General features: G+C 41.6%; 1 long non-coding RNA gene across 1 annotated transcript; it reads left to right on the top strand.

Moving 5' to 3' along the window:
- The first annotated feature begins 2,379 nt into the window (after nucleotides 1-2,379).
- On the top strand, nucleotides 2,380-13,479 carry LOC118518613 (uncharacterized). Its single transcript, XR_004908800.2, has 2 exons — nucleotides 2,380-2,548; nucleotides 12,770-13,479. It is a non-coding gene; the product is annotated as an uncharacterized LOC118518613 (long non-coding RNA).
- Nucleotides 13,480-13,708: the final 229 nt, after the last annotated feature.

Below are 13,708 nucleotides of genomic sequence, written 5' to 3'. Positions count from 1 at the left end.
CAGGCTTCCCGCCGAGCAGGGAGCCTGATGCGGGGCTCGATCCCAGGACCCTGGGATCATGATCTGAGCCGAACACAGATGCTTAACGACTGAGCCACCCAGGCGCCCCCTTATATGCCATTTTAACAAAGGGTGCTAAATTTTGGATAAGTGACAAGTTAAAGGAAAATGGATTTGGGTGTCTATGGGTGGTAAATTTGGGGAAGGTAAATATATGGTGAAAACTAATGGAAGATAAGGGTTATTTTAGTAAGGTTTGTTTGTGCAGACCCATCCCAGGGTGGACTGTCTGTCCCTATTGATAAGGGTTGTTTTCCTTCTGGTACAGGAGAGGGGAGGAGGAAGAACTTCACAAGAGAAAGTTGTGTCCTGCTTTTCAGCAGATAGGAGGAGGGCAAAGAGCCCTTCCTGCATGTGCTTCTTATTTCTATTTTTATTTATTTTTTTTGAGAGATAGAGAGTGCATGAGTGGGGGGGGGCGGGCAGAGGGAGAGACAATCCCAAGCAGACTCCACGCCCAGCATGGAGCCCAACAAGGGGCTCCACCCCACGACCCTGAGATCATGACTGGAGCTGAAATCAAGAGTCGGACACCCAGTTGACTGAGCCACCCATTCCTGCATTTGCTTCTTAATTGCCTTCAGCTCAAAACAATCTCTAAGCAAAAGTGGTATATCCTGGGATGGCATACTCTGATCAGCTTCAATGCAGATGTCTCCAAGGCTTCTAGCCTTGAGGACTTGTTCTTTCCTATTATTTTTATCTGTCTGAGTCCTGTTCTCTTACAATTCCCATTCCAGTTGCCAGAGAATGATACCACACATGCACACACACATGCACGCGTGCACATGCACACCCTTAACCAAATAAATATACGTATAAAATAACAGGTAGAAAGAGCTTTTTTTAAAAAAAAGTAAAGTAAGGGAGATGAAAGTGACAGAGCAGAGTTGGTGGTACCATTTTATGTAGGACCATTAGAGAAGAGCTCTCTGATGAGATTACGTTTTAGCAGAGGCCAAAGGGAAATATAAAGGAACAAGGCAGATGGATGGTTGGGGAAAGAGTATTCTAGACCAGGGAACTAGCTCGTGCAAAGATGTTGCTGTGCTTCAGGAGTAGTTAAGAGTATGACTTCACCCCTATAACCCCCAGCCACCCCCTCTTCCAGGCTCTTCACCTCTCTCTTCTTGGTCCGGCAACTCAACCCTTTACACATCATCAGTATTGTTCTTCTGAGTTCGTTCCTACAGATTGCATGTGCATTAGAACATTATTAAGGAATATTCTAATCTCAGTAACAAATTTAATTCCCTTCAACTGAAGCAGGAGGAGGTTAAAGTAAATTGCCCAAAGCCATATGGTGGCTGGGCTGGGATCTGAATCCAGCCCATTTGGTTCGTAGAGCCCGACCTCCTACATCATTGCTTATTACTTCTGCAGATATGAAAACTTCTGCCTTTCCCTAGAATGGTCTCCTCTAACCCAAAGTCTTTAGGACTCAGCTTTTGTTGTTCTTCTAACCCATTCCTGTAGGATTTTCTCCCCACTCACCTCTTCATGGCATTTAGCCCTGTCCATCATGCTCAAATGGCTCTCCATCTTTTAGTTCCATGGTGATAATCTAATCTCCCCCAAAGGAACATAAGTGCCCTGATACCAGAGCCATGTTCCATACTTCAGCCATAGCATCCAAAGAGGCTGGCACACAAAGTGCTCAGAAAAAAAAAAAAATTAAACTAAAGACTATTTTTCATCAATTTGAAGATACATGCTTTTGTTACACTGAACATCTCTGAAATCAGTCACTCAATTCATGGTGTGTCAGAGTTAATTGGCAGGTTTCTTTTCTCTCCTAGTAGCCTTGTCGATTTGATAAAATACAGTAATTAAAAAATCTTGACCTTGACCCTTCATTTGCTGCCTCCGTATTGTGAGGATTTACTCAGCATGGTGGAATGAAGAGGAAATGACCTTGCTCTTTTCTGACCACACAGTGCTGGAGCAGAAAGCTCTCTGATACTCTTCAGCATATACTCAGTAAAATTCCACTTATTAGACTATTTATGTGACTCCTGAAATAAAGAAAAAAAAAATCTATAGGTAGAACATGATGATGAGAGACTCGGGACTTTAAATATTCAAGGTCCACGTTACAGACAATAAAAAGGGGAGGCTGCCACGCGACAGAGAAAGTTTCTTGAAGTACGCAGATAACGTCTTCTACAATGTATTTTCTCTGCTGAAAAAAAGGAGCTCATGCAGGAAACACTTTAAAGCCAAATAAATACAACAGAGATGCCCGCAATTTCCTGCAAGTCTGATTAAAAATAGGAGCTCTGCAATCATGAAAGTCACTCATCTGTCAGTGGCAAGGCCATCCCTTGGGAAGCTAACATCTCCGGCAGCTCCCGAAAGCAGTGGAAGGCGGGGGTTCCTATCAGCCCTTTGAGTGGGGAAAAGGTTACACTTCAGAGGCTCCTCTGGGCCAATATAGGCTCCTCTGGGCAAAGACTTTGGGTAGAGGAGAGCTTCTTGATCAGAAAAGGTAGGTGGCAAAAAATTATTTGATTTCTCGCCTTATTATTTCCACACCCATGCCAGTCCTCCAGTTTTGCCCTGTGTTCTCCAAAATGAATTCTAATCCACTGCACCCAAGAGACAGACTGAAATCCCCCCTTACCGCTGAAAAAGGGCTGCAAATAAACATCAAACTTTTACTCTCCCCTCCTTTACCTTACCAAATATATCACAAACCAATGCAGATGTTAGCTCCGTTACAAATACTCATGACTGTTCTTCTTCTTCTTCTTCTTCTTTTTTTTTTATGCCTGAATTATAGGAACATGGATTGGATCTTCAAAGCAATATACGGGGTTTAAGCTAAGCGATTCCCATGCAAGTCTGTGGGAGGCACACAGCGAGAATCCTGTAATATCTCAGAGGATTTATTCCTTTTTAAGGTCTTTTATAAGAAGCCTTTGCTAAGGGATTTGCAAAAACTCAAGATTATTTAGTGATAATGGCTGAGAAATGTTGCTGGAAGTGTAAAAGGCAGTCACACTACCACCCGAAGAATTCCTTATAAATAATGTCATTATGGCACAAAGAATACCAAATGAATTTAATCATTACCTTCTAACTGAAGGGCTCTACCAAATATGCTTCCTGTGCTGTGTTGGCTATTCTCTGTTCAGTGGGACTTTGTCAAATGTAGACAAAGAGTAGGTCGAGAAGCATGCTTCGTCACAAAGCCGGTGGGACAAAGTCTGGACCAGAGGCCTGGTGGTGGGAATCGGATATTGCGTCTCTTATGTTCCTCGTGCCCCAACACTTCCTCCACTAACTCCCAGAGGAGCCCTGTAAAGCAAGGGTCAAATAATGCTTCCAGATTGGAACAGAATACTCGCTTTGAACAGGTGTTTTCACTGAGAGAAAAAACAAAAAACTAACTCAGTCACATGCCACATTTTTTAAGTTAAGGACTTTAGTGTCAAACTTTTCTAGAGTTCTTAAATAGGGCATGTTATATACACAACTTTGCATATGAATTCTCATAAAGTCCTCAATTACCCAGGAAGTTTGTGGCACAAATCAACTGAATTGTGTAGTTTTTTAAAAAACTGCTGTTCTTTTACTTATTTATTTAAGTAATCCCTACACCCAATGTGGGGCTCGAACTCATGACCCTGAGATCAAGACTCGCATGTGCAACCCACTGAGCCAGCCAGGTACCCCCGTGAATTGAGTAATTAAACAATGACTAAAATATTTTGCATTTAAAATTTTGCAAACATTCACTGAAAAGTTTTTATAAATGCATTACTCCTCTTTCATGGCTTATTCAGTACAGTAGTAGAAGGACCACTGTTGATTCTTTTGGTAACTGGGGATTTTCTAGTTACTTAGAGTTACCTTCATGACCATCAGTTCTATTTCTACAAAATTAGAGACCTAGAAAGCCAATTAATCCCAAGAAATGTCCTGGAAATTGTTTCAAGATTTTTTTTTTTTTTAAAGATTTTATTTATTTATTTGACAGAGAGAGACACAGCGAGAAAGGGAACACAAGCAGGGGGAGTGGGAGAGGGAGAAGCAGGCTTCCCACCGAGCAGGGAGCCCGATGTGGGGCTCCATCCCAGGACCCTGGGATCATGACCTGAGCCGAAGGCAGACGCTTAATGACTGAGCCACCCAGGCGCCCGTGTTTCAAGATTCTTGATATGAGCTCTTAAAGTATCACTGCCTCTCAAAAAAAAAAAAAAAAAAAAGAGAGAGAGAGAGAAGTTCCAGTAAATTAAAGATCCTGGTTAAGTAGAAATTGAATGTTTAAAATTCCTCACTCTTCCACTCACCCAATTCTTGTCCATACAAAACTACAGATTTAGTTTTACCTCAAGATATTCAAATAGATGGCATCCCCTTAACCGTGAAAGGGTGAAGTAAAAACGAAATCACATAAAGCGACCCATATGCAAATACAGCACCTCCTAGGAAATCGTTAGTGTGTGAAATGGCTGAAAGGCCTTCACAGCTGAAGCCAAGGCTGAATGAAGATGGTCTGTCGTGCCCCATTTTGTGAGGCCTATGATGTTGTCTGTGGAATGGAGACAAGATGGCGGGCTCACTGGCCGATCAGGGGAGAGCGCTACATGGCAGGGCCGCCTGTTTTGTTACCTCGCCACAAGACAATGGGACCTCCTCATGAGAACACTCACAGCTTGATACACCCTGAGATGAACACAAATCTTTTAAGGGGCTTCATGTGCAGTTAGACAATAGAGCTCACTGTGTTCTGGGACAATCAAGTATTACTCGCTTACAGAGCTAGTTCACTCAGGCCTGTACACCAATGGGCTTCTCAGAGAAGCGGCAACATCCAACATGAGAGTGAAGATTGCAAGGACCAATGTTTCTAAAGTACCATCTTCAAGCCACTCAGTGTGTAGGAAAAATTATATATAAAACACACCCCATTCTAGAAATTTCCATCTAAAGCCATCACTCTGTGTTCCCTGCCACTCCTCCACAGTCTGGCTTTGCCAAAGGAGGCTTAGTTTGTAGAGATGAAAAATAAGAAAAAACAAACGAACCAAAAACAAAAAAACAAAAAAAAACACACCAAAAAACCTGAAAGAAATAAGCCGCCCTCTTATTTCTACTTTCCCTTTTTACTCAGAGCCCAGAAAAACTGAAAGCCAGGAGAGTTAAACATAGAAAACATTCAGGGATTTCTCAGGCTAGCTCCCCCATACTACCTATCTCATTTGGTTTCATTCTTCTATTTGACTTGAGCTTCACTAAAGATAGAAGAGCCCCATATAATCTTCATTTCTTTCCTCTTATATGGTGGCCATAATGGAAAGCCACCCTTTGGGATCCAAAAGAATTTGGAATTCAAATGGAGTTGTTTTCAGAGAGAAAAGATAAGGGAGAAGGCAGAAGAAGGTAGGCTGATCCTGTGAAATCATTCATATTTGTGTAGAACTTTGTTTTCAAAGCGCACGAGAGTTCAAATGTGGGAAGGGCACGTGCAGAAGCTGAGGAATGAATGGGGTAGACTGTGCCGCTGGTCAGTTAATAATCCCCTTTCTTTTCCAGATCCAGCTTGCATGGCCTGTTTTGTGCAAAAGGAACTTGCCCTTTTAAGTAGTTTTCCTTTCCTTGATGTCATCATGTTTCTGGTTTGTATGGAGGTTTTTTTTTAGATTTCAGTGTATGGAGGTGTTTGTTTGTTTATTTAGAGAGTGTATACAAGCAGCAGTGGGGGGCGTTGCTGGGGAGAGGCAGAGGGAGAGGGAGAGAGAGAATCTCAAGCAGACTCCCAGCTCAGCACGGAGCCGGGCGTGGGGCTCCATCTCACGACCCTGAGATCATGACCTGAGCTGAGATCATGACCTTCAGCTGAGCTGAAATCAAGAGTCAGACGCTTAACTCACTGAGCCACCCAGGCGCCCTCAGTGTATGGAGGTTTTTAATTTAGTCTTTTTTATTGAGATAACATGGACAAAACATAACATTTACCATTTTAAAGTCATACAATTCTATGGTTTTTCAGTATATTCACAATGCTGTGCAACCATTATCATTATATAATTCCATGACATTTCTACTACCCCCCCAAAAAAAACCCTGTGACTGTTAGCAATCCCAGTTGCCCCCCGTCCCCCCAAGCCCTGACAACCACTAGCCTACTTTCTGTCTCAATACATTTGCCTATCCACACAATATGTCGCCTTGGTTGTGTGTGGCCTCTGTTGTTCAGCATGTGTCCAAGTTTCATCCATGCTATAGCATGTAATCAGAAACTCATTCCTTTTTTTTTTTTTTTGGCCGAATAATATTTTGTTGTATGGATGCACAACATTTTGTCTGCATTTTTCTTTATGCAGGTGATGGACATTTGGGTTGTGTCCCCTCTTTGGCAACTACGAGTAATGCTGCTATAAACATTCATGTTCAAGTCCTTGTGTGAACATTTGTTTTCAATTCTCTTAGATATATACCTAGGGGTGGAATTGCTGGGTCATAGAGTAACTCCATGTTTAACTTTTCAGAGGACCTGCCAAACTGTTTTCCCCAGCAGTCTTCCCACTGGTAACATAGGGGAATGCCAATTACTTCCCCTTCTTCCCAACACTGACTATTTTCCGTCTTTTTGATTGTTGCCATCCTAGTGGGAAGTGATATCTCATTGTGGGTTTGGTTTGCATTTACCTAATGACTAATGGTGTTTGAATGGTTTTCATTTTGTATTTTGAATGATCTTTAAGTTTACAGAAGAACTGCAAAACTAGTACAGAGAGATTCCATATATATTTGGGCCCAATTCTGAACTTTCTATTCTGTCCCACTGGTCTACAGTATTTGCCAATCCATGAGTCCCACCACACTATTTTCATTAAGGAGCCTTACGTTAGGTGTCCATGTCTTCTAGTGCTAGTCCTCCCTTGTAGGTGTTCTTCTTCAGTGGTCCCTAGTGATTCTTGCATGTTTGTTTCTCCATATGAATTTCAGTATCAACTTGTCTGTCAGATAGCTTCTTGGTATTTTAATTGGAGTTGCACTGAATTTATAAATTAACTTAGGGGGAACTGATATCTTTTGAATGTTGTCATCCAAGCCAAGAACAGGGAATAGATTTCTAGTTGTTTAAGTCTGCTTTTGTGTCTTTCAGAACTATTTCAGAATTGTCCTTGTATAGATTTTGCCCATTTCTTGTTAAACGTATTGCCAAGCATTTAATGTTTCTTTTCCTTTTTTAAAGCACTTTGCCTTTATTTATTTATTTATTTATTTATTTATTTATTTATTTATTTTAGTAAACTCTTCGCCCATTGTGGGGCTTGAACTCATGACCCTGAGATGAAGAGTCACACGCTCTACCAACGAAGCCAGCCAGCTGCCCCCAAAGCATTTAATCTTTATATCCTGCTACTTCACTGAATTCTTTTATTGAGTTTGCTTTATCACTGATTCTCTGGGTTTTCCAAAGAATACTATCACATCGTCTTCAAATAGAGGTAGTTTTACTTCTTTTCCCATGCTACGCTTCTGATTGGTGTCTCTTGTCTAATCGCATTAGCTAACAAACACATTTAGTGTGATGTTTGATTCTTGCCTTGTTCCCAATCTTATGAAAATACCTCCAGCATTCCCTCATTAAATAGAATATTAGCTTTAGGACTAAGGTATATATATTTTATCATGTTGAGAAGGTAGCCCTCAATTCCCATTTCTGCGAGTGTTTTCATCATGGAGGGGCGACGAACTTAGTCAAAAGTCTTCCTAGCATCTACAGAAATAGCACATTCCTTGAATTTATCCTACTTGGTCATATTACATCATTACATTTAATTTGGTGTTGGATTATGTTTGCTAATAATGTGTTTGTTTATACCTTTAATTTTTCCCCTGCCCCTATAAAGACTCCATTCAATAAATTTTCTTCAATCCCATCTATATTAGGATTTTTTCAGTTTGTTTAGAATTTCTGCATTAACATTCATGAGTGATATTGGAATGTAGTTTTCTTTCTTTGTATTGTCTTTATCTAGCTTCTATATAATGATATACTTGCTTCATAAAAGGAATTAGGAATTGCTTCTATCTTTTCAATGTTCTAGAATAATTTGTAGAACATTGAGGCAATCTGGTCTTTGAAGATTTGTAGAAATCACTTGTGAATCCAACTGGGCATGGTGACTTTTTTGGTGTGTGTTAGTTTCTTACAAATGTTATTTCTTCCATAGAAATTAATACATTTAAACTTTTTAACTCCAATGGCATCAAATTTGAGTATTCTGGATTTCCTTAAGAAATTATCTATTTCATTTAGGTTTTCAAATTTAATTGTATAGAGATCTGTAGTTTCTAATCATTGAATTTTTTTTCTGCTTCAATGGTTGTATACCCCCTCATCATTTTAATTTGTAGGTTTGTGCTTATTCTTTTTTTTAAAAAAAGATTTTGTTTATTTGAGTGAGAGAGAGAGAGAGTGCACACAGAGGGAGAGGGAGAAGCAGACTCCCCTCGGAGCAGGGAGCCCGACATAGGGCTCAATCCTAGGACCCTGAGATCATGACCTGAGCCGAAGGCAGATGCTTAACCACCTGAGCCACCCAGGTACCCCTTACTCTTTCTTTTCTTGCTCAAGTTAGTGGTCTATTTTGTTAACTTTTTAAATGTTTTTATTATTTTTTAAACGATTATTTATGTCTTTGACACAGAGAGAGCAAGAGAGAGAGACAGCAAGAGAGAGAGAGACAGCACAAGCCGGGTAGGGGCAGAGGCAGAGGGAGAAGCAGACTACCCACTGAACAGGGAGCCCACACAGGCCTGATCCCAGAACCCTGGGATCATGACCCGAGCCGAAGGCAGATGCTTAATGACTGAGCCACCCAGGCGCCCCTGTTAACTTTTTTTAATTGTAATTTTGGTTTGTCAATCAGATCTGATTTTCTCTTCCTCAGGCATTTTATCTCAGCCCTGGGGGTGTGGCCATTCTTTGTATCTCCTCTTCCTCTTTACTTTAGGGTTCTCCTTACTTCTTGGCTAGCCAATTCCCCATTAACTCAATCTCTTTTTATAGATAATATTTCTTTTCTTAAAATTAGCTAATTTTATTATTAAAGGGTGTTCTACATGGTTATGTATGTATGTATGTATTTATTTATTTATTTTTAAGTAAACTTTATCCCCAACATGGGACCCAAACTCACTACCCTAAGTGCAAGAGTCACATGCTCTGGCAACTGAGCCGGCCAGGCACCCCTAGATAACAATTCTTTATATGAAACTTTCCCCATTCAAACTGCTGTGTGGTTTTGTCTCTTGATGACACCCTGATACATTTGCCATTTCTTGGATTTGCTCCCTTTTCTACCCACTCAGCTACCAGCTTACTCCAGCCTTCTCAAGTCTAGATAAATTCAAAACTCTTGTAATATCTCACTGATCTGCAAGTCTCTAATTATGGCCCCTTCTAATCTGTCTTTTATGATGATATCAGATTACTCTAAAATGTTATTAATCTGATCATGACATTCCCCAATTTTAAAGCCCTCAATGGGTATACAACCCTAAATATGAAGTGTAAACTCCTAGGCATGGAACACAAGGCTTTCTATGCTCTGGCCCCTTCTCAACTCTCGTGAACCAAACCTTCGGTCTTGCCCCTTTTCTTTCTCCCTTTCTTTTTCACTTTAGGCACAATAGACATTTTGAAGTTCCCTGAACAATTGGGTTATTTTTCTCTCTTTTTTCAACCACTGTTAAATTGATCATTCTGCATAGAATTCTGTCTCTGACTCTTATCTATTTGGTGAACACACCCACTGTTCCTCAAGTATCAATTCAAGGATTCATTGATTTAGTCTATCTTCATCTTCCAGAATGACAAATTTCCTCAAAGACAGGAGCCATGTCTCACTTGTCTTGAATTTCTAAGTTCTTCCCCAAAGTAGGCAATAAATACATGTATATTGAATGCTGAATGAATGGATGAATTTTTGTAAATGTAATTAGTCTTGGTACAACACTGTGAGGTTGAGGTACTTTCTAAGAAATAGCTAAGGACACAAGAGGGCATTGTTATTCCAAGACATTTTCTATTCTCCAGGAGGTGACATGATGAGAGTGTAGAGTTTCAAGTTCTGAGGCCAGTTCCTGGCTCCTCTACATTATAAGTTGGGTGTTCTTCCATAAGCCACCCTGGGAATGATACTGTAATGTCACAATTACCTGTATGATGTGGGATCCAACAAGAAAAAAAGGGGCACTCAGCTTGGATTGTGAAGACAATTAATTACTAGTCTTTACACAGGTATGAGGAGGATTAAGGAAAACAACAGGGAGTGTTGGGGCATGTAGCAATTAGCAACAGTGAGAAGCCATCACCACCCAATTCTAAAGGGGCAAGTGGAGAAAGCCATTCCTGGAGCCTGATGAGAACTGGAGCTATAAAACCATAAAGCTCCCTGACAAGAGGAGATGTAGAGATGCAGTTAGCACCAGAACAAAGCGCACTTCAGAAATGAAGCAGGGGAAGAATCCTCTCCCTCTCTTTCCTCTATCCTCCAAGCTCTTGCTGGTGCTTTCCCTTGGTTGAAGCCAACTAGGAGCTAAATCCAAAGACACCTGGGTGATGCAGTCTGGAGAGTCAGCCCCCATCCTCCTCCAAGCACAGAGCAAGACGGAGAAAGACAGAGGACATCTGGGGGAGTGCAAGGGAATAAAACCCAGCAAACCACTTCATTTATTTGGGGGGGGGTGTCAAAATACATATGAAAGTGATATATAACTTAGAAATTTAATGCAAAAAAGAATATTTCCCAAATTCAACATGGTGGGAAATACCAAATAATCAACAGTTTATTTTCTTCTAGAAGGGATGATTGGGACAAATGTGGGAACTCTATTTGTGCCTAGTCGTGCTTGGATAGCTCTCTTACGTAGAGCCTGGTGTTGATGAGACCAAATGAAGACATTCAGTCACATGAGCACAAGTGTTACATGGACACAGGCTATAGTCCAGGCTTCAGCTGGTGTCCTGCCATTATGAGGAGGCCCATGCGCATCCATTAGCACTACTCCCCAAATAATTTGTAACAGTGTGTGTCCTACTGCAGGTTTATGTCAGAGGTGAGATACTCAGGCATTAGAAACAATTTTTACATAATGCTTTTAAAAGCATATAAGCCATTCCTAGTAATTATCCAAAAATCACCTAACCACCCAATTCGATACTTCCTGTGATAAATGCAAAGAACGATGCCTCACAGAGGGTGTCAGAGGGCAATCCAGGGTAGGATTTGAGGAACACTCCAAGGAACTCCCCCCAAAAAGGATTTACCCCGTTCACTGTCCCCACATTCCAGTGTGAGAATCCCCATGATTCTCGCATTAGCAATCCTCCTGTGGGGTATTTGCAATTGCTTCAGAAGTCCCCTTCTAAAATATACACAAGGTCTTTAGGATTGGTGACAAATCTGCATGTATCCCCATGATTTCATTTGTCAGATCAGCCAGATCACTTACTTGTTCATTCACTTAACAAGTATTTGCTGAGAAGTTACTTGGGGCCAGTCACTATACCAGATGTGTTTATACAAACCAAGAAGAGCACAATGGCGTGAGTTATTTTGGGGTGAGAGATGGGTGGAAAGAGATCACAAAACGTCCAGAGCTAGGGGCTCTTATCAGAGAGGACACACGTGTGCCTCACAAACCTAAATGAAAGGAGCAAAGGGAGTAAAAGAAGAAAGCTATGGGATTGGGGCACAGATGAATAACGTGGGCTCGCTTTGGCAAAGAGACACGTCTGAGGATATCGCGTACATTATGATACAATTATGTGAACACTTATTATGTGCCCAACAGAATGTTAATATGTTACTAATTTCTTTATCTTTCATTCTTCCCTTACATGGTGGGCATTGTGATACCCATTCTTTTGATGGTAAAATTGAGATGCAGAAAAAACATGGTTTCTGCCATACCCAAGTACATGGTAGAGTCAGGAATCAAATCTGATTCTATCTCCAGAGTCCACACTCTTTCCACTCTGGAACGTCAGCCTCCTGGGGGCTGAATTAGTAAAGCATCTTCTTCACCTAAAACTTGGCAATTCCAAAAAACTGCTTTGACTTGCATGGTCTCTTGAAAAGAGCAAATGCTAAAAGGGATCTCACATCCTTACAGAAAGCTCTTCACAGTTTTGCCCTCATCAGTTTTGTTTTCTGAGGAAACCCTAAGAAGACACACAGATTACTCAGCAAATATGGGGTGAATAAATAGCACCATAATGAAGCAGTTAGAAGTCACACAGCACTTTATAACACGTAAAGCACAAGAAGATGTCTCAATTCCTCCCGGAAGACTCACTTCCCATTAAATCCCAATTTTCCACCTGATGAACTGCCGACCCTCCCAGTATCGACAAGGACGAAGCAGCACTTCCTCGTCAGACTGGTGCTGCCGAGAAGCAGACTGTAACAAATGGGGGCCGGACCAAACGGAAGACCAATAAATGAGGAACTTTGCTCAATGACCCTCTGCCTTCTTGGCTTGGCACCTCCCATGGAGAAATAACAGGGCAGAGAAGATGACCAAAGGGCTTCAGGAAGATTTGTCCCCTTTTTTGGAATTTGTCAATGGAATTGGTTTCCATGAATGACCTGTTCTTTCTCTTAATTGCACATCAGCAGGCTGAGAACCAGGTAGTTTCAAGGAAATATGTTTGTTCAGATAATGTTTGTTCCTTCAACAGGCTCAGTGAAAACCACCGGGATCCTGCCCACTCGGACCACAACAGGAGATGAACAAAAGCCTAGGTCCGTCGCTTCTGAGATGTGGTTGCTCCAAAAACCCCACCATCTGTTTCCACACACGGCTGATGTAACTCAGTAGCAAACATCCACTCACTGTGAAAGTAATGGAAACAAAGAGAACACAACCCTCCCTCTCCCCACATTAGCAGAGCCTGAAGAAACCTCTGAACCATGTACTTCACGGGGTCTTCTGAAACCATTGCTCCTTCCACCCTGTGGAAAGCAGCAAAGAAATCTAGGGCTACCATCTTATCTCTACCTGTGTATTTCTACCTAAGATGCATAGTGGTGAACACATTTTGGCTCTTGCTTGATTGAAGGTGGGGAAAAAGAGAGAACCCAGTGCATTCCTACTTCCCTGGCTTGCCTTCTGTCTATATCACCATGGCTTCCAGTGAAAGCTGAGTCTCGTCTTTGTCTTTAGTTCCCACTGGACATGCCCACTATGGTCCTAGCTTCTTAAGGTAACCTTGGCTGCTGGGCCCCAAGGTCACTACCTCCCCCTTTGTCCTTCCAGCCCTCAGAGTGCCCATGGCTCCTGATGTTGCTAATCTTTGGGTTCCCTCATCGTCTCATTTGGCTCCTCCATTGCTCCATCACACACATAACCAATTCCCCGAATAAATCCACTCTTCTGTCAACCTTTGAAGCTGTTTCTGTTTTTCTGATTAGACCTTGATTGACACATGCGTGTTCTTCCCTTTACTGTGAGGGTGGTACCCGGAAGGCAAGACAGCAAACACCATCTCAAGTCCGGTACCTCCAAAGCAAATACTTGTCCTGCTCCACCTTCCTGCCAGCTAGACTGTGGGTTCACATCCAGGGGGTGAGAAATTGGAATTGCACTTCGGGGGCTCTCAGAGAACAATTGGTGAGTG

This window comes from Halichoerus grypus, chromosome 14, assembly GCF_964656455.1.
Source record: "Halichoerus grypus chromosome 14, mHalGry1.hap1.1, whole genome shotgun sequence".
NCBI classification, from domain to species: domain Eukaryota; kingdom Metazoa; phylum Chordata; class Mammalia; order Carnivora; family Phocidae; genus Halichoerus; species Halichoerus grypus.
This window is presented reverse-complemented; position numbering and strand designations above follow the sequence as displayed.